Here is a 27,917-nt window from a genome sequence, read left to right as displayed (position 1 = left end):
ATTATTACAGAGGATAAACAAATGCATATAAATGAATAATTGCTTATTGAAATAGGACTCTTTTGGAAATGCCAGTGCTGTAATTCTGTATAATGGGTTATTGGATTATAGACTCCATACCTGTATATGTATGCTGTAGTATTCCAGAAAATCCTAGAGCCAGAAGGTAGGGGATATTCAGGATTTAACTATCCATTACCTACTCATTAGGTCATAATTATATAATTATTTTCGGTGCTTACTGCCTGCCATTTTTGGTGCCATAGCCCCCCATGCAGCATGTATGTGTCTCACTGCCATACAGTATTCTAATAAGTCTCTCCTAGAGAACTGCACGGCATGCTTACAGGCTCCATAAGGTCAGCTTTGTTATCATTAAAATGCAATTTTGCCTGTTTTGATTAACTCTTATGCAAACACTTAAATCTCTTGTGCTGGGACCAGACAAGTGGGGGGATATCAGCTAGTGTAGAGAACAAAAGTGTGCTGTCTGGGCTCTTAAAGTTACCAATAGCAGTTTTACTCATGCACTGCTATGTGAAAGACACGTGGCCCTAGAAATATCCTTTGTTCAAACATAAACCACTCACATAGACTTCATTTGGTATTTTAATTCTCTTCTTGGCACACTATAGAGTAACACTGACTGCAATGTGTAATGAAGATCTGGGCTGTTTGCCGCCTCCTTAGACTTATGCAGTACATGAGATTCACACCTCTGTTTCCTGTGCTGGGAATTTCACATCTCTTGTGCCAACAGAAGGTTAATAAGTGGCAATTTTACTTCTGATTTAATCAGGAGAAATGCGCGGCATCTGTTGCTAAGCGCTCGTTCTCCTCTGATGGAGGTTCATAAAAGTAGATGCACTTGCAATCTGTCTGGTGGGACGCCCAAGTACAGGGGGTTAATCAAGGTGCTTCTAAGGCTCTGTGTCATTGTACTGAATATTCTGCATGAGCCAGAGGCCGGGGCATTCATTAGACTGCATTCAGTAGATATTTAATAAAAAAAATGGAGGCTGGTGTATAGCACGGCTTGCAGATTCTTTCTTTAGTTTTCAGCTACCTTGAATCTTAATAAAATGTATCTAGATTAAACTTAAAATATTTTTGTTCATTTTCCTGATGAACCAGGTGATTATTTGGAATTCTAAGCCTACTCCAGAGAAGTGATCCCACGGAATTGCATTTCTGTGTTGCAGTTTCACCAGCGCCACAGAGCCATTAGCCGCTATAATGGGAGAAACAGCACTTGGGCACTTTAGCTACAGCAGATGCTTTGCTTGTTCACAACAACTGGCAATTAAGATACAACTGGCCGTGTTGATTGGATTAAGGAGTTATGTTTATGAACAGTGTTTTGTCCATCTGTATTGTGTAATTAGAAATATTGTGTTATAATCATAGTTGTTTTCTATAATTAACATTTACAGACAAAATCAGAATTTGAATCAGTTTTCGGGCCATTCATCTCTGATACTCATAAAAGTCTTGCTTCCTTTTTTGCCAGTTGGACTATTTCTATGCAGGACAAAATCTGTGGGTACGGCTGTGGCAGTGGGAGCAGTTATAGGCAAAGAGCCTGGCTTGAAATATGGGGTAGAATTCACAAAAGTGGTAAAATTTGGCTGCGGATTGGAGTAAAATGTTCATTTATACCATATCATTAAACAGCAAAATTTACAGTTGTTTAAGTGCCATTTGTTTTTTTTTTTTTTTTGTGCATTCTGCATCCAGAACTCCAAATGGTACAAAACCCCTGTAATCATAAAACAGAGTATGGCTTTTGTGAATTGTATGCTCTTTGAATGACAGTTTAACTCTAGTTATGTTTCTTATTCTTACTTAGAAATTGACAGTTAGAAAATTCTTGGAAACTATCAGTGTGAGGAAAAGTAGTAATCATTACCCCTTAGAAGCTTTTTAAATAGGGCACTTAGTTGTGAATGTAGACTTTACGTCCTTGCAAGCCCAATAGCTATAAATCAGATTTTTAGCAAAATGGAGAAGTGGAAATGCCATTTAAATTTTATAATTATGGTGTGCAAAAAACCTTTGCCATCGCGATTTCAGTATGTATAAAGGACAAATCAAGCTATTTGGACATATTTCTCTTTATTTTAGTGCACCTTCACTCCCCACCATTGAGGGGGCCTCTTTTGAGACCTACTCTTAATTTTTTTCTTTCAACTTGGATGTGTAGTGTCAGTGGTGGCATGTGGGCTACACAAGTAACTTGCACATCATCACTGAAGCCAAACCCACTGAGCAAAAAAAAACAAAAAAACAACTGAACCTTCTTTGTGGAGCTGAGCGCATGCCCCCAGGGCTGTTTTAATAAACATGGAAAAGGGTCATTTGCCCAGAGTCCACTAATTCCAGGGCCCACTGCAACTGTGCATGTACTACAGGTATGGTATCCCTTATCCAGAGGCCCTCTATCCAGAAAGCTTTATAGCTTAGATAGAATCCATTTAAGCAAATATGATTGCACTTGATCGTAACTAAGCCACAGTAAGCCAAAACATTCCTATTGGCTTTATTTAATGTATAAATTTTTTTTTTTTTAGCATATAAGGTATGTTATGGTAAGGTAAGCTATGGTATGGTGATCCAATTTATGTAATTCCCCTTAACCAGAAATCCTCAGGGTCCAAGCATTCTGGATAATTGATCCCATAGCTCTAGGAATAACTTCCCCCAGTCTCTTACTTGTAAGTACTACTTACCTATTTTTGGGATGGTGACTCACTAATTTATACTTTGCCCATAGTATAAAAAATGCCCTATATGCTTCATGGTGAAGGTGGGGACAATTGTAAGGGGGGCTGCAGCAAAGTGCGGATTGTTATAGTCTTTCTAAAGATAGCATTTGGAGCATAATTGTAGGTACAATGATTTTTCTAGGATTCCATAAGTGGGCTATATTGGGTAAAGAGAATCTTTTTTTTTTTTTTTTTTAGTAGGAAAGCTTTGAATTATTAAGCAATGCATGAACCAATACCAGCTGCCAATTGGGCCCCTCCAGAACAAATTGTTAATATTTTTAATATCAGGCCTCCTGGCTTACAAAGGTATAAACAGCTACAGGCTTTAGGAGTGAAACAGAGTTGCACACAGTGCGTGGCTCCTTGTCCCTTAATTGGATGCTTATTTTGTGACTGCATTTTCCATCCCAAAGATAATTCTAATACTATTCTGCACCTTCCCGGTATCTTTATGTTTCCTCCTTTGTGCCTTCAAGACACTATAATTAGTGTGAATACTAAAAGGAGTTGTGGCCTTTTGTAGACTTTGGGAAAGGGCAGCCCAAGCACCATCATTTCTAAAGTTCACTTGAGATGTAATTACCATTCCATTCCCAAATGTATGTTTGTGCCAGCAAGTCTTATATAAATAAACAGAATGGAATGAATCTATTATCCAATTAGATAAATGTGCTCTAAAAGCAATGCAAAATTGGCATCGGCAATACTAATGATTTCAGAAAAAAAATTTCATTACCAATAATGACCTCATTATAAAGGCATCGTTAATGCATCTATTTTTTTTTAATGATTTTAGCTATAAGTAGCAATAGGGGTTGATAAAATAATCTACATGTTTCTTACTTAATACTAATTGACTGTTCCGGCACATCCCATCAGCAGTAAATTAATTAACTGAACATTTACACTTTCTGTGCAATTTTACCATGGTACACTGAATGCAAAATGTACTTGGTGATTCAGTCATTGCTTAAACTAGTGCAAATGTAATCAACATGTATTGGGAATGAGATTGTTCCGGGCGGCGAGCCAGCACTGACAGGCCCTGGACAGGAGAACAATGTCTCCATATCTTGTAACAAAGAGAACATCCGTTAGAGACCATTCTAGGTGCTTTTTTATTGGTGTGGCAATGGGAAATTTTATAGCCAAAGATCAGCTTTATGTGAAATCAGTAGAAGTCAAGGCCCTTTTGATGGGGTTATAAAAACAGTTCTTAATCAGATTAGTAGATTACTACAGCATTGTCCTTTTAGAAATGATTATTCATTTAATCACTCCTGTGCTATGTCATGGACTTTGTATATGTTAAATGCAATCAATATAAACTGTAAGCAGGGTCCTCTCAATATGTGCCAATTTCTAATAGTGTGTGTTTGTTTCTATTGTGAAGAATAATGGGAGCAATTATATTATTATCATGGCAGGCAAACAATAGCCAACCTTTATAGGTCACAGAAGGACCAAAAACAAAAGACACTGCAGTTGTGGCTGAAGCAATCAGATATTAATAGATGTGGCAAAGAGCTGCAGCTTCTGTTACTTCTGGCCTAATAGATGGTTTCCAATAGTGGGAGAAATCAGATGTTGGTATTTTTTTTCCAAACAACTGCAGTTCATTAAAGGCAAACTATACCCCCAAACAAAACCCTGTTTCATCTAAATAAACCATTTTAATAAAAATATACTTGTATATATATATATATATATATATATATATATATATATATATACTAATATATATATATATAAGGGCACACATACATGTTAGGCCACATCAGCCAATTAATGGATAGAGTTCTGCCATTTGCTTCCACACGTCTTCAACTGCATTATTTCCTGTCAGCTGATCTCTGAGGGAGCACACAGCCCATCACTAAATGGTGGATCAAGGGAAAGGATGTAAAAAGGCAATATTTACTGATATATATATATATATATATATATATATATTCCAGTTTGAGGAGATTCTTTAATAGGTCACTGAACATAATATAAACTATCTGTTGGTTAGGAATTCATTATGGGGGTATAGTTTTCCTTTAAAACAGGTTTCTGCACCATTCAGTGTACTGGCCATTTTGTTTGCAATTTTAAGTTTTGAGAGACTATTGTAATTTGCTCTCTCAGCCCCATCCCTCTATCTGTCCTTGGGCATCCTTGCTGTCATTGATCTCAACAGGATCCACCACTGGTCAAGAGGTTGAAGGGTAGAACTGGCAAAAGTGAAGATGGGGGCTTGTTTTAGGAAAGAAGAGGCACTGAAGCCCCTACAAACACTATCCCAGCTACCATATTGGTATAGACAGCTTGGTGGAGAGACTTGCTCCTACAGAGTCTGAACATTTATGCCTACAGAGGAAACTATCTCATTGAAAAGTACATTCCCCCCCCCAACCAGTGATTCCTGATCTATGGGTTGGGACTCAAAAATTGGTTCTATTGCTGTTAAGTGTGGGTCAAAATGGTCATATTTATAATATACAATATTATATGATTAATCCTAAACCAATGCACGGACTACCTGACGCTTGGGTCAGTTAAGAAACACTCTATTCTATGGAGACTGGTAGAATTTCTTGGGTATTATATAAGAACTGCTGATAGTAGGACAGGCAATCCATGATTGACAGCTCAGATTTTCAATTACCTTTATAAAAAGTTTAATAAAAAAAGACTTTGGGTTTTATGTTTATCTTGCAATGGACTTATATAAAACAGCTTTTTATGAGTAGGAGACAGGTCCCCTTTAATAAATTCAATTTTTGCTGTGACTTTTGTTGGAAGATGTGAAAGGATAAATATTCCCCCAAGTATAAATGAAAAGGGGAGTGGGTTGCACATCTCAAGCATGTGTGGGCTTAGTAGGCCTGAAATGGATGATCAAATCTTCTAAGCTACTTCACTTGTTCTATGTTAATTCTTCCTTCCTTTTCAGTTTAACCAGCGTACTTCTGATTCAGCCTATAAAGGAAAAGAGATTATTTGCTTTCCAGCTCCTTTAGCATAAAGAGATAAAAAGTTGTGTATGTGTTTAAAATGCATCTGTCTGTTCCTGCAACATGTTCCTGCGCGGTACTAGTCTAATAAGGTGTCTAATAAGCCACTGTTGCAGTTTATTTCTGACACATGAGCTGCAGGGAGGCAGTCTGGAGTGTCAGACATTGCATACTGTTAAATCTGAAAAGGTTTTGTGGCAGCTTTATAGATTTGCTCCCCTACTGTTTGGCTTCTGCTATTTTACAGGTGACATTACACTCATTATTCATTAGCCATACAGATAACTGATTTATTCCAAGTTATTCTCATACTTGGAGAATTATTTACATAACCCTATAAGAAGTGCTGCTAAATACCTAATAACTTTAAATCACTCTATGTGGGACTGGATACCACATATAAACATTTTGCCCAAGCAAGGGACCTAGTACACTGGTGTGTAACTGCTCTGCCCCTAAAGTATTAAATATCTGGGAGAGTGCTGTTGAGAGTAATGGCAAATTGCATTCTCCTACTAATGTTATGTGGTAAGTTTGCTTCTTGCACAGCAAAGGCTGGGAAATCGGCTTATTAACAGCACAGTTTGTATTTATGCCGTTACCTGTGAATCAAATACACACAGTGCTGCCAGCCTATTTGCCATTACCAACCTTGAACTCATATTGCTTCTACATTTGCACAAAGAGTAAATGTGCTGTAGTTTTCTTGGATGCAGGGAATCGGGTTAGGATTTACTTCTGAGCCATTTTCAGGCGCCGCATGTGAACATTGATGGGTTATGTGGAAATAAATATTTCTCTGCTCACTGAATTCAGCAGCCTGGAGCAGTAACAAAAGAGAAAGTGCTTTTCCAGCAAACAGCTGGCACACATCAGCTCGGTGGGGGGATAGAGGGGTGCGCAGAGCCCTTCACATATCATTTTCTCTTTTCTTGCATTTCTCTGATCATTGGTATGGAAGGATGGTTGCTTTAAACAATTCATGGCTTATAAATGCTCCCAAAGCCCCTATTCCTCAGAGGGTCCTGTGTCACTTGTGCGAGTGTCAGATCAATAAATAGTCATTTCTTTTGTATGCTGTCACTAGCAAATAAACAATTGCAATAACTCCAGATCTGACACACAGCATCATACAGGTTGTTAATAGGTTTGGGGATTTCATTGTGGTAGATGGGTTGGACTAAACATAGATCTCACAGCAGACAGTAAAAATCAAAACATATACCATAAATATATTTTAAAAATCATATAGAAAATGAAAAGACTGCTTTTTCAGGATGAGAATTTGGAATAGTCGTTAGTGCTCAGATAAATTTGATATGAATTTAAAGGGGATGTTACATAGAGACCATTCCATGAAAATGTTCACTTTTTTTCTAATAGGTTTTGGTTTAAAAAAAACAAAAATTAACATATTTAACCCAGTGCCAAAGCCCTAATGGTAACTGCAAGGCATACTCAAGGCAACTCACATAAGGCTGATGGTTTGAGACCAACCTTGCTAACCTTACACCATTGTCAGCACATGTATCCCATTGAGTTTTACATCAAGATACACCAAGATATGATAAAAGTAATATTCAGCAGTGTGTCACTTGTTTCACTCTCGTTCTTTATATTCATGTGTCTGTGCAGTCTGTGCTGCAGTCTGTGTGTATATATATATCTTCCAACCCAGTCACTCCTATATATATATTTATATATATACATACAAACACATATATGCTGAATACATTTACACATATTGGGAACTCTCTGGACTAGATCAATTTCTGACAAAACAGAACAATTGTGGCACAGTGTGATGGGATTGCTCTTGTGTTAAACTGTCCTCCTCTAATATTGTGTGGGAAGCTGGGAACCACCTTCTCTCTTACCCTCACTACTTAAGTGGAAATCGGAATATATTCCTACGTTCCTATGTACAATACAGCACCAATGTGATAGCTAAGATCACCGTTGCTTCCTTACATACCGTTAGTGTGACAGGAGGCTGGATTTCAGGGATAAGCGCTCAAATCTTGTTCTGAACTATAATAAATTGCAACATTTATGTGTATCTCTGGAAAAGCTCTGTGATAATAGAATCAGCATTTTCCTTTATGAAACCCAAGTCTTGTTTTATACTAGTATGTGACACTTACTTGTGAGGTACAATACCTATGTAACTTTATGGGACTGGTTTGTTGCACAAGGAAAGACTAAGGGGCACATTTACTAATCCACGAATCTGAATCCGATTGGGAAAAATTCGGATTGGAAACGAACATTTTGCGACTTTTTCGTATTTTTTGCGATTTTTTCGTCGCCGCTATGACTTTTTCGTAAATTGTCGCGACAATGGCAAACCTTTCAGAGTCGTAACGGCTACGAAAAAGTCGCAACAATTTACGAAAAAGTTGTAACGGCTACGAAAAAGTCGCGACAATTTACGGAAAAAAATCGCAAAATACCGATCATTACGAAAAAACGCATTAGGACTCTTTTCGGACGTTTGTGGATTAGTAAATGTGCCCCTAAATGTTTGTTTTTATTACACTGCACATCAAAGCAATGCAACAGTGTAGAAAATGAATGATAAATATGTTAATTACAAACAGTAATTTAGAATCTAGCAGCATAGTGCTGTCCTCTGCCTTTAACAAGGTAGAAAGTGCAGCTCTGGCACTAGGGCAATGACAGTACTGAAGGATGGAGATGCTTAGCCAGAAAAATCCCTGGGTTAGGAGGATTGAAAAGAGGTAGTTTATAGGAACATGTCAGTATCACTCTAAAACAAGACTTTCTTCTATATACTTTTGTTGTTCTAACTAAAAAAGTTAAGAACTGATAATATACTGTGGGGTTAATAATTTAGGGCAACCTTTGCCTATTTGTTTGTTACAGTAAACTTGTGTAGGCTGAAGGCATCAAACTAAAGGCAAAAAATGGGGATGGTCATTTACTAGACTTTTGGATACAGGTAGAGTATTTTAGGTTATCTGAAACAGTACCTGAGTAAGGAGCTTACCTTCAAATATTAGAATATTACATTTTGTTTGAACATGCTGAGCCAGTTTAAAGGAGAAGGAAAGTCATTTTGGCATTTTACTGCCAATAGATTTGCCACATTAGTGCCACCTAGAACGCTATATTTATTCTGCAGAAAGTTTTTCCATACAACCCTAGAAGCTCCCTTTGTTTGCCTAAGATATATCTAGTATAAATAAATTTAAAGCAACTGGACTTGTTAAGTAATCAATGATTACCAAACAAGTCCAGTTGCTTTAGATTTATTTATACTAGATATACCATGACCTGGATGAATGAAAATCTTCATAGACATATTTCCTAAGATAGCAGTGCCATTTTAGCTCAGATCACACATTCTGATGGAAGTGGGAGTAAATTTTTTTGGGAGGGGGAGAGGGAGAAAGAGAAAGGAGAGAGCTGCACAGACTTGTGCCCCAAACCTGAAGGGCTGTGACAAAAGGGGAGATTAGTCATTCGCGACAAGGGAGATTTGTCGTGCAGCGACTAATCTCCCCGTGTGTCACAGCCCTAAAGGAGAGGAAGTCTGATACCGAAGAACATGTTTACATAAAAAAGACAAAAAAATCCTGTGTTTCTTTTGATAGAGAAGTCAGTGCAGCGTTTCTGTGAGTGCTTATGGCTGTATTTACATAGACCTTTCTGATAAAGCTTACTTAGTTTTTACCTTTCCCTCTCCTTTATGCCCCTGTTCAGAGAGAACAGTACCAGCTCGGGGTAGCTGCCAGCGCTTCCTCCTTCCTGGCTCACTCCGCGCGCATGCGCAGTAGAGTAAAAAGCCGAACTTTAACAGAGAAGTCAGCTTTTCACTCTACTGCGCATGCGCCTGTCCCGGACAAACAGCGCGAGTAGGAAGGAGGAAGCGCTCGCTACAGGTACCCCGGGCTGGTGCTGTTTTCTCCTAACAGGGGCACCAGCCCGGGGTACGAGGAAAGCGATTAAAGTCACTTGGGGGTGCCTAACAATTTGGCACCCCCAAGTGACTTTGCCTTTCCTTCTCCTTTAAAGGAGACCTGTCACTCAGACATAAAAAGCTGTCCTTTTCAAATTAACATGAAAAACGTCCATGCCTTGTATAAACTCATTTAATGTTAGATGTCATATGTTGCCTTCATCACCCCTGTGCATGGTCACGTGCATCCGGTCCTCACTTTTGTGTCCATAAAATGTTGCCAGCCTGTATGCTGTAATTGTAGATTCAAAATGTATATAGTGTAAAGTTTATTTTGCTAAACATGATAAAATAGAATTTGGAATCGATTTTTTTATTGTGACAAGTCCCTTTTGACTTATTGCAATTATACACTTGGCAATTGCTATAAGGATCATACAGTATTATAAGCTTAAAGTTTGCCATATAGGCACCGATATAATCATACAAAACTATGTTTCGTATGATTTTTGTACCTCGTGTGGGCTCAGAATTATCGCCCCGATAATTTTTGTCCCATGGCAGTCGGTCATTTAGTTGATTGAACAGGTTAGAAAATTTCAGTCAGATAACAATAAAATCTGCTCATGTATTGTGTATCTGACAGTATCCTTGGGGGACCTACAGTGCATTTCCAGGAAGTCACTTTCATCTGATTAGTGTCTGCCAAATATTTAATGTCCAGAACATCCTCCAATTTGTTAGTTTTAGGGCTTCATCCTACAATTTCAGTCTGAATGTTAGTTTTAAATGCACAATAGATATCTGAACGCTTGTTAGAAGAAGACTTAAATCTGAACGTATATGGCCACCCAAAGTTGGTGTCTGTCAAGGTAGAAGATGACCCTAAAATCCTTACTTATCAACTGTCCTGTGTGTCCTGAACTCTGCAGGGAATAGGAGTTGGGTTTTAGGAGAGGGGGTTTGTATCAGTTTGGAAACTTGGTTAGCAGATATGTGCAAATGTGGGAGAAACCCATGGATTGGTTCCAAACCGAGTAAATTTCCTAGATACAGGTCTGCGTGACCTCCAACACCAGAGGTAAATGATATGTAAGTTTTATGTGACTGCTGCAGATTTTTTGTAACCTTTACTTGTAGTTATAGATCTAAAGCTTCTTTCCTGCTTCTCTGTGTTATGCCATTTGTAAAGATGTTACTGCAATCATATTTCTAGGGGAAAGTGAATGTAAAAAGTCCATTAGGTTAATTAGTGCCTGACTGGCTTTGAGCTAAGGGACATTATGTGTAGATGACAAAATGTAGGTGCACAGCCAAGAACCGTTGGCTGAATGCCATTCCGATTGGCCCCATTGTGCTCTGATTTATTATGGCACAGACAAGATTTTTTTTTTAAGTAAAAACGCGCATCACTGAGAATATTGATCACTGAAACATTGACCATGAGAAGTTTTGCATAAATAGTCCTTGGTGAGCTCTGGATGGCTACAGGGTAAAGTCCTTGGAAAAGGAATAAAACTTCCTTTGTTTGCAGTGTGTTTAAGCAGTGATTAGTACCTGGCTGTCCAGGAATGGAGATGGAAGAGATTGCTGATAGCATTTTCTCAGGTGGTGAAACAGTTCCATTATTCAGATAGCCCACTTGTTATTTAGTACTGTGTGGCTCAGGGGTTCTGGTGTCTATGTGTGCTTCCAATAGTTACATCTATGGAGTCTGATTCAGGAAGGCCTTGTGAAAGTGTACCAAATGCATTGAAGACTGATTATAAGGGGTATAAAGGCGATAACTTCAGCGCTCCTAATTGGAAATCTTGGAGGATGTAATTTGCCTAGCCATGTACTATTATTCTCTGGTTTCACTGTTAATGCCACCCACTTTCAAGTTCTAGAAGACAGAAAGGGCCACTTACAACTGCAAATGCAGTGTTGCAAAATGCAATTTCCTTCAGTTGTGGGCAGTATGTTAACATGTGCATGATAGAAAGTGTAAAATAGAATAAATTTCACTGATGTTGGGATTGCATCATTACCTGTGCTTGCATCGAAATGGTGTGTATTGATGTAGTTGCAACTATGAAAAATTGCCAAGAGCATGTTTGGATGTAAATATCTTTTATGAATAGCATTAATGTGCAAATCCAGTTGTGGTTGAAAATGAGCCTAATTGTGAGGGTCTAACTGAACTTAACACATCTGTGTAAAAAACACTTCTGTAATGAGTGCTATAAATAAATGGAATGGAAAAAAAATATGTGCAGTGTGAACAATTGTATTTATTGTGTGTGTGCATTTGATATAAGTTTTATGTAGTGACAGACCTGCCAATGGAATAAGTCAGTGTTTTTCAACCTTTTTTGGGCAAAGGCACACTTGTTTCATGAAAAAAATCACGAGGCACACCACCATTAGAAAATGTTAAAAAATTTAACTGTGCCCAGCAGCAGTGCCCCCCTAGTACACTGGTGCCCAGCAGCAGTGCCCCCCTAGTACATTGGTGCCAAGAGCAGTGCCCCCCTAGTACATTGGTGCCCAGCAGCAGTGCCCCCCAGTACATTGGTGCCAAGAGCAGTGCCCCCCTAGTACATTGGTGCCCAGCAGCAGTGCCCCCCTAGTACATTGGTGCCCTGCCTACGGCACACCAGGCAACATCTCGGAACAGTGGTTGAAAAACGCTGGAATAAGTAACAGCTCCTTTTTTCTTTTCCTGTGTAAATTGCTCTGTGTCTGCCACTAACTTTCCAGACAACCAGTAATAGTGTGTTAGAATCATGGGGGGTGCACAGACTTCAGTGCTAAAGTAGCTAGGCCTGGCCTTGACTTAAGGGTTGCAGGTTGGACACAGAGCTGTCAATCTAAAGTGAATGGAAGCCTGGGAATCCCAAAATGTTTCCTGCTAGCCGGAAGTGACGTCATGTGCATATGCACTGTTCTGGAAGTGACCTTACGTGCATGTGCAAATGCCCTAAGGTGTCATGGTTGCCATCTCACTCTTCTTACCTACAGCTGTTCCAGCTATGTCCTGGGAGAAGGGTAGTTTCCACTGCTCCTCGTAGTAACAGCCTTGCTCAACACTTTTACCAATTTTCCTTTGAAAATAAGTAACACTTTTACTAGCCACCACTTTATACATGCCTCTGACACAGTACAGTGTTCTTTGTGCAAGTTGGCAGTGCTTTTCTTATGCTTTTACATTTAAAAACTTAATTTTTTATAGACTTAATTCTACTAGATACTGTATAAAAACAGGCTTTCTTCCACCTACCTTCAAACCCTCAGGGGCCTCAAACTTGAGGCTTGAACCATTGCTAATGTGTGCAGATGTTCAGTACTGCAGAAAGCCAGAGATTGGGAACACAGTAGGATGTAAGACAAAAGAGTTGTGGTGCTTCTAAGATATTTTTCTTACTTATAAAAACAGGACGCAGACAGTGATAGAGAAAAAACTAGCAAAATACCAAAGTTAAAATCATCTAGAGTATAAGTTAAAGTTCAAACTTGTAGTCAGAAATTGTGTCTAGGTATGTTTTAATAAAGTGTGTGCCAACTGAATCAATTGAAATAAGATGGCAGTCATTATATATGCCTTATATGTCCTAACTGCATGTTGCCTCCATTGCCTGCCCCTTACAGCAGAGACTCTCACCTTCCTAGGACACAGCATGCAGCCAGCCATTCTCTCTACATCACTATATATAATACAGTACATTGCCCATTAGCAAGAGGCCTCTATAAGACCAAATACCAATATAGAACCAGGTCTAATCATGACTGGTGCTGTAGTCATGTGTAGCAATATGCTACTTTATGAGACTTCACTTTAGATTATTCATAGGCCTGCCGCTTAGTACAAAGCACCATAAATGAAAAGTAACATGCCGATAGGGAGGCTGAATCATTCTGAATGAAAATTAGAGGGACTGTTTTTTGCTTCTGCTTGTTCTCTACAGTGTTAAGCTGTAAATTTCAAATCCTCTTAATCTGACGCTGCATGGAAGTCAGATTGGATGAAGAAGGAAACAATAAAGCTCAGAGTGGGTCATTTTTTAATTTTCATCATTGGAAAGCAAGGATAAGAACTAATTTTTGGCTTGGCTCAGTGGGTAGAGTTGGGTAGAACAACCAGGCATCCTGTTCTCTGTTTAGAATCAAAAAGATACTGTACAAACTGGATATTCATGTGAGCGGAACAGAGAGGAAGGGAGGGGAGTTAAAAGTTTCTCACAGCGCCCCAGTGCCAGTGTCTCATTGATCCACCATATCAACTGTAATACAGACGGATTTCTGTATGGTCAAACTGGCTAAAAAATCTGGCAAACAGAGCCTCTATCACAAGGGGTTCTACACTTTTGGTTGTGGGTCTCATTTTTTGCAATGTTTTATTTGTATATAGGAGTGGGAGCTTCCATACTGGTTGCTCCAGAGATAAAATGAAATATCAGCCAAGGACTCCAGCGCTTTTATTGAGTTACCACTGTCATTAATAGAATACAGCTAAATCATATTACTACATGTCATTAAAATGCAGATGCACAAACATTTTGAAGGCAAAACCTCATTATTTAGAGTATAAATGACCCTGTGTTTTTTCCTTCTTGGCAAAATCTGCTCCCATGAAGAAGTTTCCTGCGAGAACATTATTTTTAATGGGGTTCCCTTAGTCATTCTTGCTTTATGCCAAGCATTCCCTTAAGTGCTTCAGCAGGAGTTGAAAAATAAAATGATTAAAGTGAGGCCAAGAAGGTTGTCCCCTCCTGGCCTCGTGCGGTGTCTTGCTCCTCCACATGGAAGTCTGCAGATGAGCTGGGCTCAGTGTGGGCCTTTGCCCCCTTCTAAATGAAAGCTTATTCTGCTCTTTGATAAACGCCTGGTGGATCTGCTGCTTTGATCAGAAGCAGCTCTGCCGTCTGTAATTAATTCCACAAGCCCTGTCAGTACACTTGGCTTCTCCATTACTACCAAGCAGGAGTGTTGATAAATGACTCTGGCCATTATCCCGTTTGCATAAATCTTGCTTGTTTTTGGTTGCTTCGAAATGGGATGTTACATTTGCGACAAGCTGCACATTTCCATAAGTCCCTGATTATCATTGAATTTTTATATGGTTTAACACCATGTTCTTTGTGTCCATTAATCAATATATGCTTCACCTTTCTTAATACATCATTAATAATTCAGTCTTTCCAATGTGGATGTGATCATGCATTGGAACTGTTCTTCAAATGTGTCAGGTTTAGCTTTGCTGCCTGCTCGGCTGTTACTTTGCTGAAATGTCTTCATTCTTTCAGTAATGCACAATATGTACCTGTTTTCTTTGTCAAGAGACTGTAAAAATGTAAGTTTGTTTTCTGTCAAAATGTCAGGCAAAAGTGGGGGTGGTTGTGTGTAGCTTTTTACTGATGGTAGCTATGTGTATTGGGGAAGGGCTGCTCCTTTTAACATTTGGTTATTGTGTGGTGTTGGATAAGGGATACCTGTGTATAAGTGTAGCTTTGAAGCAGGGCTACCTATTATAAATGTGACTCTGAAGCAGGCCTCCCTATGTATATGTGTGGCTTTGGAACAGGGCTACCTATGTATAAGTGTAACTTTAGAGCAGTGCTTCCTATGTATATATGTGGCTATGGAGCAGGGCTACTTATGTACAGTATACATCTGGCTTTGGAGAAGTGTGGCTTTAGAACAGGACTACCTATGTATAAATGTGTCTTTGGAACAGGGCTACCTATGTATAAATGTAACTTTGGAGCAGTGCTACCTATGTATATATGTGGCTTTGGAGCAGGGCTACTTATGTATAAATGGGACTTTGGAGCAGGGCTACTTATGTATAAATGGGACTTTGGTGCAGGGCTACTTATGTATAAATGTAGCTTTGGAGAGGGCTAGCTGTGTATAAATGTGACTTTGGAGCAGGGGTACCTATGTATAAGTGTAACTTTGGAGCAGGGGTACCTATGTATAAGTGTAACTTTGGAGCAGGGGTACCTATGTACAAGTGTAACTTTGGAGCAGTGCTACCTATGTATATATGTGGCTATGGAGCAGGGCTACTTATGTATAAATGGGACTTTGGAGCAGGGCTACTTATGTATAAATGTAGCTTTGGAGAGGGCTAGCTGTGTATAAATGTGACTTTGGAGCAGGGGTACCTATGTATAAGTGTAACTTTGGAGCAGGGGTACCTATGTATAAGTGTAACTTTGGAGCAGGGGTACCTATGTTTAAATGTAACTTTGGAGCAGTGCTACCTATGTATATATGTGGCTATGGAGCAGGGCTACTTATGTATAAATGGGACTTTGGAGCAGGGCTACTTATGTATAAATGGGACTTTGGTGCAGGGCTACTTATGTATAAATGTAGCTTTGGAGAGGGCTAGCTGTGTATAAATGTGACTTTGGAGCAGGGGTACCTATGTATAAGTGTAACTTTGGAGCAGGGGTACCTATGTATAAGTGTAACTTTGGAGCAGGGGTACCTATGTATAAGTGTAACTTTGGAGCAGGGGTACCTATGTACAAGTGTAACTTTGGAGCAGTGCTACCTATGTATATATGTGGCTATGGAGCAGGGCTACTTATGTATAAATGGGACTTTGGAGCAGGGCTACTTATGTATAAATGTAGCTTTGGAGAGGGCTAGCTGTGTATAAATGTGACTTTGGAGCAGGGGTACCTATGTATAAGTGTAACTTTGGAGCAGGGGTACCTATGTATAAGTGTAACTTTGGAGCAGGGGTACCTATGTATAAGTGTAACTTTGGAGCAGGGGTACCTATGTATAAGTGTAACTTTGGAGCAGTGCTAACTATGTATATATGTGGCTATGGAGCAGGGCTACTTATGTATAAATGGGACTTTGGAGCAGGGCTACTTATGTATAAATGTAGCTTTGGAGAGGGCTAGCTGTGTATAAATGTGACTTTGGAGCAGGGGTACCTATGTATAAGTGTAACTTTGGAGCAAGGCTAGCTATGTATAAGTGTAACTTTGGAGCAGGGCTACCTATGTATAAGTGTAACTTTGGAGCAGGGCTACCTATGTATAAGTGTAACTTTGGAGCAAGGCTAGCTATGTATAAGTGTAACTTTGGAGCAGGGCTACCTATGTATAAGTGTAACTTTGGAGCAGGGCTACCTATGTATAAATGTGGCTAGTATAGCTTTGAGTGCCCCTAACTCGGTAAGAGAGAGCCAAGCATATGTAGGTTCAAGCAGGAGGAAGGCACAGTTTCTCAGGCTGTGTAATTAAACATATTTAGCAGAAAAAGGACTAGCATAATGCACTTAACACCCCTTTACAGAAAATATTCCATCCATATTTGTATTCATGCCTGCTGTATAAATGTACCGTGCTATTGTGCCTGTCTCCGGAGTCTGCCTTTCTCTTATTTGGGTGCATTGTAATGCTAAGAGCATTTGGAATTCACTGCTGCAGGATATAATTTATTCAATTACAGTGGGCTCTCTCTGTTGGCTAAGTCAAACCTGCCACACAGATTAGTGGGCATTAGCATCTTTTGCTGGGTCTCTTTTGCAATACATCATTTATTTGTACATGCTGAACTCAAAGCGAAATTGAGATTCTTTCTCAAGACACAGCAGTGATTAGCATGTACATAATTATACATATGCTGAGATGTACAGATGGGAAGTCACATTCATTTATCATTTATTAGTCATTTCTGAACCCAGACACAAAGTGGTAAAAAAGCTAGCAATCGACTATATTTTGCACGCTGCGTATGGGTGTGCGCAAATAGCCGCCGACCTGCACCTCCCTTCACTTATATAGTGCTGACTGCATTAGTGCTGGATTAGTGAAGGGCAGGCATGTGAGGCACATAGGCGTCCCCCTTCCCACCCTATAACTGCTTGTCTGAATGACACACAAGGTACAGAGAGGCAGAAGGCAAAGCCTGTGTCAGGGTCCAGTCCTTACTATGTTCTATAAGGCTGGGGGCAAGGACAGGGATAGCTGCGCCTCCTGATGCTGCTTTCTAAAGGGGAGGGCGCACAAGGGCTCTAGAATGAGCACTAAGGGGTGTGCTCTTGCCTCCCCAGGGGTCAATGACCCCTAGAATGACCTCTAAAATGTTTCCTGTTCAAATCTATCCATAAACTAAATAACTGATGGAATCTGTCCTGCACAATTCTGGTGAAGTCCCTATACAGGTATAGGACCCGTTATCCAGAATGCTCGGGATCAAGGGTATTCCGGATAAGGGGTCTTTCTGCAATTTGGATCTTCATTCAAAGTCTACTAAAAAATCAATACAACATTAATTAAACCCAATAGGATTATTTTGCATCCATTAAGGATAAATTATATCTTAGTTCGATCAAAAGCACTATTTTATTTTTACAGAGAAAAAGGAAAAATCTGAATTATTTGATTAAAATAGAGTCTATGGGAGACAGGCTTTCCGTAATTCGGAGCTTTCTGGATATCTGGTTTCCGGATAAGGGATCCCATACTTGTATATTGTTGTGCTGCCTTGGTATACATACTATCTTACACGTGCAGCCCCTTCCTCTAAAAGAGATACAGTAAATATGATTATGTGTTTGGGCTTAACTTTCTGTATTTTTCCTCTGTTCATTTGTGCACACCCAGTCACAGCATACAGAGTGCAAGAAATGGCAGGGTGTGCAAATGAGACCTTAAATGAATATTTAATTGTTTTCTTGTTGTGTGTCTATTTGTATGTGCATATGTGTGTGTGTCTAGTTGAAATGGAATTGTGCAAATCCTCAGTTTTCCTTTGGTGTTGCTTGTTAGTAATAGAAAGTGCAGCTCATTTATTATGGGGCTGGAGCTGGCTGTTCTGCACAAATCCCACACTTTCACAGCAAATGTCACGCCTTTGGAGTGGCTCAATTATGTGGAGGCCAGAGCAGCAGAATTCCATAGTGCTACCATACACAGCACAAAGCATAGTCAGTATTAACTAGCAGAAATCAAGTGTTGACTTTAGAGAAAAAACTCCCAATAGTCAGTGGGAGGCAGCTGTTAAACCCAGAATAATTTGGAAACCTGTTGTTATTGGCATTGAGATCAATGGATAATCCTACAGATCCCTTACATTTTAGATAGTTATTGACAAATAGCTAATCCCTCACCTTGTCTGTTGTCCGAATTTGCAAATATAGCTGCCTTACAAATGTTGCTGTATAACATGTTGTGGGCTGTGCATTATTATGTGGAAGAAGGTGGGTGTTTTGACTTCTGTCATTGATTGAACACATTTCTGTCAATAATTGCTGTAAAATAACAGCACTTACTTTTAAATAAAATTTTAAATAGGGCCATAAAACAGTGCCAAGACTATGGGGCTGATTTACTTACCCACGAACGGGTCGAATGGAGTCCGATTGCGTTTTTTTCGTAATGATCGGTACTTTGCGATTTTTTCGTATGTTTTGCGATTTTTTCGGATTCTTTACGAATTTTTCGGATCCAATACGATTTTTGCGTAAAAACGCGAGTTTTCCTATCCATTACGAAAGTTGCGTAAAAAGTTGCGCATTTTGCGTAGCGTTAAAACTTACGCGAAAAGTTGCGCATTTTTCGTAGCGTTAAGTTTTTACGCTACGAAAAATGCGCAACTTTTCACGTAAGTTTTAACGCTACGCAAAATGCGCAACTTTTTACGCAACTTTCGTAATGGATACGAAAAACTCGCGTTTTTACGCAAAAATCGTATTGGATCCGAAAAATTCGTACAGAATCCGAAAAAATCGCAAAACATACGAAAAAGTCGCAAAATGTTCGTTTTCAAGTCGGAACTTTTCCAATTCGGGTCGGATTCGTGGGTTAGTAAATCAGCCCCTATGTATCCATTCTGGTTCTGGCTGTGCTTTCAGTTATTTACAGATAACTAAAGGGTGTTACAGAAGCATGTTAAAGGACAACAAAACCCAAATTCATTGGGGGTGCTGATATTATAGGTTCCCTCAGTGAATCTAATTGCTAGCCTTCCACCCTGGACCAACTTTAATATACTGTGCATGTGTGGGACCAGGGCATCAAAAGGGATCCATGGGAAGATCAAGGAAGAGGTAGAAAAGTATTCTAATAGAAAATACCCCAGGACAGTACTCTTTTCAGGAAAGAAGACCACCAGCCTGGGGTCTTGGGTAATGGGGTAGTAGTAGCTCTCAGGCTTGGAATGCTCACGCCTATTTATTTAACAATGGAAGTTAGAATAGAAGATGAATTGTAGAGGACCTGAAAAGAAAGATAAAATGTATGTAACACTTGTTTGGCTATGGAATGGTTAAACCAGGCTAGTAGTGATATGAGAGAGCATGTGTTACATGCGACTCTCTTTCTTAGGATGGGCCTTCGCTTAGGTGGAAGAGACCTGAACGGAGCGGAGGGTGTAGCTGAATTACAATTCACTGTAGCTGTGTAGTGCAGGTGTAGTAAATATGGACGCCAGAGAGGTTCTTGCTGTTTAACTAGGAACAAGTTTATTGTTCAAGACACATATAGAGGCAGGGTTATCAGATATCCCTTTAGGACAAACAAAGGAGGGTGCACACCGTTTTTCCCACCTCTTGGTAGAGTCTGGGCAGGGTAAATGCACCTGTCAGCTTGAGACCCCTTTGGAGATAGGTCTGTTTAGATACCTTATTCCTCAGGTTGATAACACCTAGCTTGAGAGTCCTCCGTGTGAGTAGGGATTAGGGTTTATTCTAACCTGTCTACTATCTCTACTCCGTGGCCTTACTGCTGAGCCAACATTGCCGGATGGAAGTGTACTTCCAGAAAACTAATTCTCCTTTGGTGGGGCTATTAAATTGCCCTTGCTTGCTAGATGCTAACTATCTCACTTCTCCTAGAGAGTGCTATTACAAATCTGCTATGCTTACTAAAACCTCGTTCATGGGGCCCTGTCCCCGACATTCTCCAGAGGGATGGTGTCCTCTGGGGCAAAATGGCTTTACTGGGGCCTGTTTCTGCTCCCAGGCTCAGTGGTCCTTCACCCGAGAAGCAAAGGCAGCCAAAGAGGAAGTCACACCCTCCTGCTAGACACTATATCAGTCTGCAGGGGGCATGTACAACCAGACTAAACCTATAAGGGATAGTTTTATAACTGTAACCAGAGTACAAGGGCTTCTGCCTAATAAATGTTAAGGTGTGAAGAGGTAGGGTTTAAAGCCATAGGGAGCTTAACCCTATGGGTCCCTACATGTATAAAATATCAATAACAATAAAACCTGAAGCTAGTTAACCCCAGCAACCAGATTTTTAGCAGCATCTTGTAAACTGGCAGAATAAAAACACTAATAATTCAAATACAGAAGTGTGATTTAAAATAAATAAGAAAATTTTAAATTGACCCAAAGTCCTGAAAAACAAATTGCTTGCAGATTAAAGGCAGATAGATTTGTTAGGAATATTTGTCACGCTGCCGGGATGCTGTTCCTCAGGGCTCACACAGCAGCAGCAACAATATAACCAATTCTACAATAAATTTTCATTCTGGGCTTTATTTGTTCTTTAAATGTACTAAATGAATATAGAAGATTTTCATGAATACCTAGCAGCATTTCTCTATATTCTAAACCATCAATTATCTTTACCACTACGTTTTGGGAACCACTAAACACATAACTGATTGCTAATGTGTAGCCTTTAACATGAAAAGAAGGACAATATAAAGAGAATGCTGGGACAAATGGACAGCTATAACAATATGCCATGTTACTGGAGGTAACAAGGTGTCAGGCTTTCATGAAAAAGCTTGATTTATTGCAATGGATAAGTGGAAAAGCATGGCAATCCTTAACTGACCCGTTGCGATGCGAACAACCCACACTATACAAAACCCCTTTTTTATATAACTACAATGAAGCACTATGAGGCAGAAATGGACTCATATTTATGAACTATTTATAAAAATACAGACAGTCATTGGCAGGCAAGAAACCCAAAACACACTATAAGTGCCATATTGTCAAAAAGTGAAAAAGCCTATTCTGACCTATTCTGCACTTCCTAATAATTTATACTTGATGCAGGGCTATGATGTGGAGGGTATATAAGGGAAATGATACGGTGCCACACCTAGGGGGAGATTTACAAATCCACGAATCCGAAACCCGAAAGGGAAAAAATTGGATTGTAAACGAAAATTTTGCGACTTTTTCGTCGCTGACTTTATCGTATTTTGCGCGACTACTTAGTCGCAAAAATACCGATCATTACGAAAAAACGCATTCGCCCGCTTTCGGTCCATTCGTGGATCAGTAAATCTGCCCCCTAGTCTGATAAAGGGCTCAATGGCACAAAATGCCTAAGAAGGGTGGAGTATGGGGATCATGTGGCACTGGAATGCACCTTATGTCATTTGGTATGGTATTCATTATTTTAATTTATAATTATCTGCAACCAATAAATGTTTTTGTGTGTTTCACTGCCTAATTGTTTTGCTGTGAATCAACACACCTGGGGAACCATTGCGACTCTTTTGACATTACTAACAGTCCTTTCATGACCGCATCATAACCTTAACAACTTTGCTTCTCGCCTCGATTCTGTTATCTTCTAAGAATAATCAATAGAAACTAAGTGCAGTTTATTCCATTTCCTGCCATGTTACTCTGTCTCCAGCTTTTATTCCCACTGCATGTGTTAGAATACAGCATACCTCCCAATGGTCAGTGGCTTCAATGGTCTTGATTAGCACTCTCCCAGTAGAATGGGCTGCATTTCCAGCTGTCAGGAAGTAACTAGGTGTGAACGAGGGGCATGTCCAAAATTGTCCTGCTACTGGGCTCAAATATTGGGAGCTATGTTTTATGGCAGTGGCCATACAGAAGCCAAAGACCTCATTTGTTTATCAGAAGAAACACTCACTCACTCAAAATATCGGGTTGGCTAGAAACATACTACTGCCATGTATGAGGAGCAAAGAGTCCAGTCGAGCCTAATCAGATTTGAAAGCTCGCCTCAAAAGCTGGCCTCAGTGAGAAACCGTGCTCTAAATAATGTTAAGGAGACAATGAGCATCTGATGAACCATTGCAACACTAATCTATTTTGCTGTTAAATGAGCTAAAGTCCTTTTTTCCAATAAAAAAAAAATCCCACATATGTCCCCAAACACAGAAGAGCCCTTCCGAATGCTTCCGCAGAACATTAGTAGATAAATGAATACTTGTCTGTTCCTCTCCAGGGTCTGCAGTAACAGTTTTGAAGCCTTTCAATCATTTAACAAAATGGGCTGTAATTTGGTGAATTCTAATAGCACTTACAATTGTCCCAGGCGAGAACAGTTGACATAATTAGTTTTTCCTCATTGTTCAGATGCTGCTCTGTCCTCAGTGATCCAGTGTTCATGTGCGTCTGTAGATAAAGCTCCAGGCCAGGCCTCCTGTTCCTCCCAGACCCCCATGAGTGCGGCGCTCATTATATTTACAGTTCATTCACAGCTCAGCGCACTTCCCTGGGCCACAGGCCCTAGAGATTTTAGTGTTACAAACCCATTAATAAATCTTAGAGAGTTGAGGTTCCATCTGGCAGCAAATTATAAACAAGAGTACGGAAGCATCCCTTTCAAATATATACTGTTTAGCGAAATGTGCTGAGATCAAACAATTTTAAATGCAAAAAGAACCTGCTCATGTTTTATTTTCCCTTTGAAGATCAAGGTGCCAGTTTAGCTTAGTCTGATAATGATGCTTACAGCTTGGTAAAAAAAAAATTGGGCATTTCATATTTAAAGGGTAACTTTACCCAAACACAACTTAAGCTTTTTAATAAACATAATTTCAAGCAACTAGAAATACACAGACTTTTCATGATTTTTAAAGTAATAATATGATTTTGAACAATTACCTAAGCCTGGCTCCCTGTTCTCTGCTCTCATGCTGATGTGGCTAACTACTTTGAGTCTCCTCCAAATTCCACAATCCCCTGCACACATGATATCAATAAGGAAAGGAACATCACAGTTGTGGGTTGTGCAGTTCCTGCATTCTGTCTGTAAGCTGTAGAGAAGTTGTTATACTTAGCACTGTAACATCAACGTTTTAGTCCCTCCTCCCCTGACAGAATTTCAAATGATGCAGAAAGAGAATTGTTTTGAAGCTGCATTTCAGCATTTAAAGGAGAATGCAAGTCAAAATTTAAAAAGCATACTGCCCAATAGTCCTCCTATTGTTTAGTAAAAACGCCACACTTGTGGCTCACCTAATCAAATATTTACTCACTCACACTTACTTCACATTTTCTAGAACAGGCAGCCATCTCTAAATAGGTATTCTCCCTTCCTTTCCCTCCTTGCTTCATACTGCACATGTGTTTCATTCCCTCCCCCCCCCCTCTGCCAGATCCGCTTCTGATTGGCTGGTGGGCATGTGTAGCTCAGAACAGGAGACAGGACCAAGTTACACACATGCTCAGAGAATAGGAAGGCTGCCGCTGGCACCTACAGGAAGGGGAGAGAGATTTCAGTGATGTCACTGTAGGCTTCACACTGCTGTAGGCTGCCAGCACCATATCTCAGAGAAGCAAGCAGGGATCTGGGAATTTAGATATGCAGTAAGTACTTAAAAAGAATGCCTTTAGACTTACTTTTAATTTATATTAACTTTTCATTGTCCTTTAAAAATGGTATTTATTAATTTTTTTGAAGGAAAAGATTACAGTGATAGGTATATTAGGGTTTTTTTGTGGTGTGTGGGGCTCTTTAGAAAAGTTTGTAAGCTGGAGTTCTCCTTTAACAGTGTATCTCAGCTTGCAGTTTGCAGTGGGAATTAATGAGTTAGAGAGGTGTTAGCGCTCAATGCTGTTGCTGCACTCTAGCACCCATTAGAGCAGAAAGGTTGCTCACAGCAGTCGTACACATTATGACATACTGACACATTTGTCTTTGTACATAAATGTGTCTTTTTTTACAACACTTTCCTGAGTGCTGGGATAGTGTTGTAAATTGGAAAAATATTGAACTGCTAAATCCCCCAGTCTAATATACTGTAAATCAGCCACTATTACCTGCTTATATTCATTTGTCTTGCAATGAATGGTCAGTAAATATCTGAACAGAAATTGCTCTATTCTGGCGCTGTGTAATGAAAGGCAACGTTTTCTCTAGGTCTAGTAACTAATAGCAACCAATTAACCAATAAAACAGCAATTCAGTAAATACTAACTGTTGATTGGTTGCAATAGGCTACTAGAACTGGTGTAAACTGGTTCATGACATTTACAAATTACATTACAGTTATATTACTAAAATTTTTCTTTTGATATTTGCATTTATTAATACTTATGGGAGCAGCCATGTTGCTTACATTGTTGAAGATAAAATTAAATTACATTAATGGAATCCTATAAAACAGTGCCACTAGTTACCAGATTGTCTAAAGGTACAAGGGCTTATTTACTAAAATAGGCACTTAATTGAACCAGTGCAGTTGGCCATGGCAACCAGTAGAGATGAGTGAATTTTTTCAGCAGGCATAGATTGCAAAACTGCCGTGACAAAAAACTTGCTGAGTCAAGTCGCAGTCGCATCAAAAAAAGTCACACACAAAAGAAAAAGTTTGCATGGTAGCCGCATTGTAAAAATTATTTGCTGTTTCGCAAATGTTTCAGCAGTTTTGTGAAGTGAAAGGGACTGCTTTGCTCACCACTAGCAACCAGTCCAATTTGCACTTTTTTTCCTATAGCAGAATGTTTAGCAACAAAATCCCTCACTTAAAGCACTGCAAGCAAGAAAAGCCTTATACTGTCTTTGGGAGATCTTATCTGTTCATTTGGCTTTAAATACCATCTGTATGCTGATGATATCCAAATTTATCTGTCGACCCCTTCGTTAACAGTTGAAACTGAGACTCAAATCTCTAACTGCCTCCTGGCCATCTCTAACTGGATGAACCAATGCCACCTCAAACTGAACCTAACAAAAACTGAACTAATGATCTTTCCGCCTAAGCCTGGTCCTACCCCCCCCTTTTCTATCTCTATTGATGGCACCCTCATCAACCCTGTCGATTCGGCACGTTGTTTGGGGGTGATCTTTGACTCCAGTCTCTCCTTTTCTAACCACATTAACACCACTGTCAAAACCTGTCACTTTTTCTTATGCAATATTGCCAAAATCCGTCCCTTTCTTTCTACTGCAACAGCTAGGCTGCTCATGCATGCTCTCATCCTATCCCGACTTGACTACTGCAACCTGCTATTAACCAGCCTCCCTAACTCCCATCTTTCCCCCCTACAGTCTATATTAAATACTGCTGCCAGAATTCTCCTCCTCTCATCCAGGAGAGTTCAGGCCCTTCCCCTGCTAAAGGCCTTATCGTGGCTTCCTATTAAACAAAGAATATCTTACAAACTTCTTCTCCTAACCTTCAAAGCCCTCCATTCCTCTGCTCCTCACTACATCTCTTCCCTTGTGTCTCCATACGTTCGCAGAGCAATCGTTTGGTTGCGCCCCCCACTACTACTGCGGTTTCCCGCCTTAAACCCTTCTGCCTTGCTGCCCCATACATTTGGAATGCCCTCCCTGATTTCCTCCGGAGAGAATCCTCCCCCAGTCTTTTTAAAACCAAACTTAAAGACTCCCTTTTGGAGCACTCGCACAGCACCTGATTTGGGAAATAGCACTTATATTGTACTGTCACCCACTGTGACCTACAGCACTTATATTTGCCTATTTGTATCTGTAAGTTACCCCTCCCATATAGATTGTAAGCTCTACGGGGCAGGGACCTCCATCCTCTTGTGTCTTTGACTCTTAACTTATTGCAACTGTATCTTGTATTTATTTGTATTTATTGTTATACTTTGTATTTATCTATTATCTAATTAACCCCCTGTTTGTATTAATGTATTCTACTGTACAGCGCTGCGTACATAAGTAGCGCTTTATAAATAAAAATATACATACATACATACATTATACAGCTAATAAAGTAAGTGGCCTGATTATTCTGTTACTCTACCAGTCTTGTATTTAGACGGGGGTGAGCAAAGGCCACTGCCATGTCCATGTTTTTTGGGAGGAGCCCACTGAGCAGTGATTGTATGCACTAAGAGAGATCCCTATTTTGCCATACAAATATGTTTCTTTCTGGGAAGTAGCTGCAAGTGAAGGACAGAGTTTATAGCAAGGCAAGATGGTGCTGGCAATGCTTTATATCAGGACTTTCAAACCTGCAGCTCCCAGCAGAATGATTTGTAGAGAACTGGGATTTGTCTGGACCATCTGAGCCAACTCTCTGCCTTTGATTCTTTAAACCCTGTTTGATCGTTGCTCGCGTTTTATGTCCATGGAAACCCATTTCCATGGCAAATCACTTTCCTTTCCACTAATCTGTCACTTACCAATGGCTCTTTGAAAGGCTCTTCAATTAACCCACAAGCTGCTATGTAAAGTGTCTCTGTGGCGGCCCTCGTTCTATGAGCGCTCATGTTTGCATGGGATTACACGCAGAATATATAGGGCTGCCTGGGGGCTGCAGGAGTTGGTAGTCTATCAGAAATGCAGTTGATTGTTCAGATTACGTACAACCAGAAGTTTGTTAAACCCCCCTGGGCAGGACATGAATTTCTTCCTTTACATTTCCTAGAAAAGATGTATGATTGTGGCAGAATGCTACTTCTGCCAGAGAAGTGCTTGGAATACATCAGTTTAATTGCTAAGCCGCTCGTGTGTGTAACTGCAGTGTCAGAGCTTGTCTTTCCATGCTTTTAAGCAAGAATATAATGCTCAGTCTGTGGTAGGAACAAACCCAGCACATCTTCATTACATAAAGAAGCATATTCTCATATTCAAATGAAGTACCTTTTGGTAAGTAATTTAACTGCATTATGGACTGAGAATGTTATAATGAGGCTTTTGCAGCATTGAGGACACCTCTCACAATGACAAAAGATGGCTTTTATGTAAATGCCACATGCTGCCTTTTAATGGAGTTATTTACCTTACAATTAGCATTTAGTTTGATGTAGAAATTGATATTCTGAGACAATCTGCAATTGGTCTTCACTTTTTGCTCTCTGTGGTTTTTGAATAATTTAGCTTTTTGTTCAGCAGCTCTCCAGTCTGGAATTTCAGCAGCTATCTGGTTGCTATGGTTCAATTTACCCTAGCAACCAGGCAATGGATTGAAGGAGAGACTGGAATATGAATAGGAGGGGGCCTGAATAGAAAGATAAGGAATACAAACTTGCAATAACAATTAAATGGTAGCATCACAGAAAAATAGTTA

The 27,917-nt window shown here is 39.7% G+C and overlaps 1 protein-coding gene across 1 annotated transcript in view; it reads left to right on the top strand.

Moving 5' to 3' along the window:
• The window catches only part of tmem132b (transmembrane protein 132B), a 295,846-nt gene that overhangs the window by 16,261 nt on the left and 251,668 nt on the right, over positions 1–27,917 (top strand). The gene's annotated exons all lie outside the window — the stretch shown is intronic.

Source organism: Xenopus tropicalis, chromosome 1 (genome assembly GCF_000004195.4).
Source record: "Xenopus tropicalis strain Nigerian chromosome 1, UCB_Xtro_10.0, whole genome shotgun sequence".
In the NCBI taxonomy this organism is placed as follows: Eukaryota; Metazoa; Chordata; class Amphibia; order Anura; family Pipidae; genus Xenopus; species Xenopus tropicalis.
The sequence above is the reverse complement of the archived record's forward strand: the minus strand, read 5'-3'. Positions and strand labels throughout refer to the sequence as shown.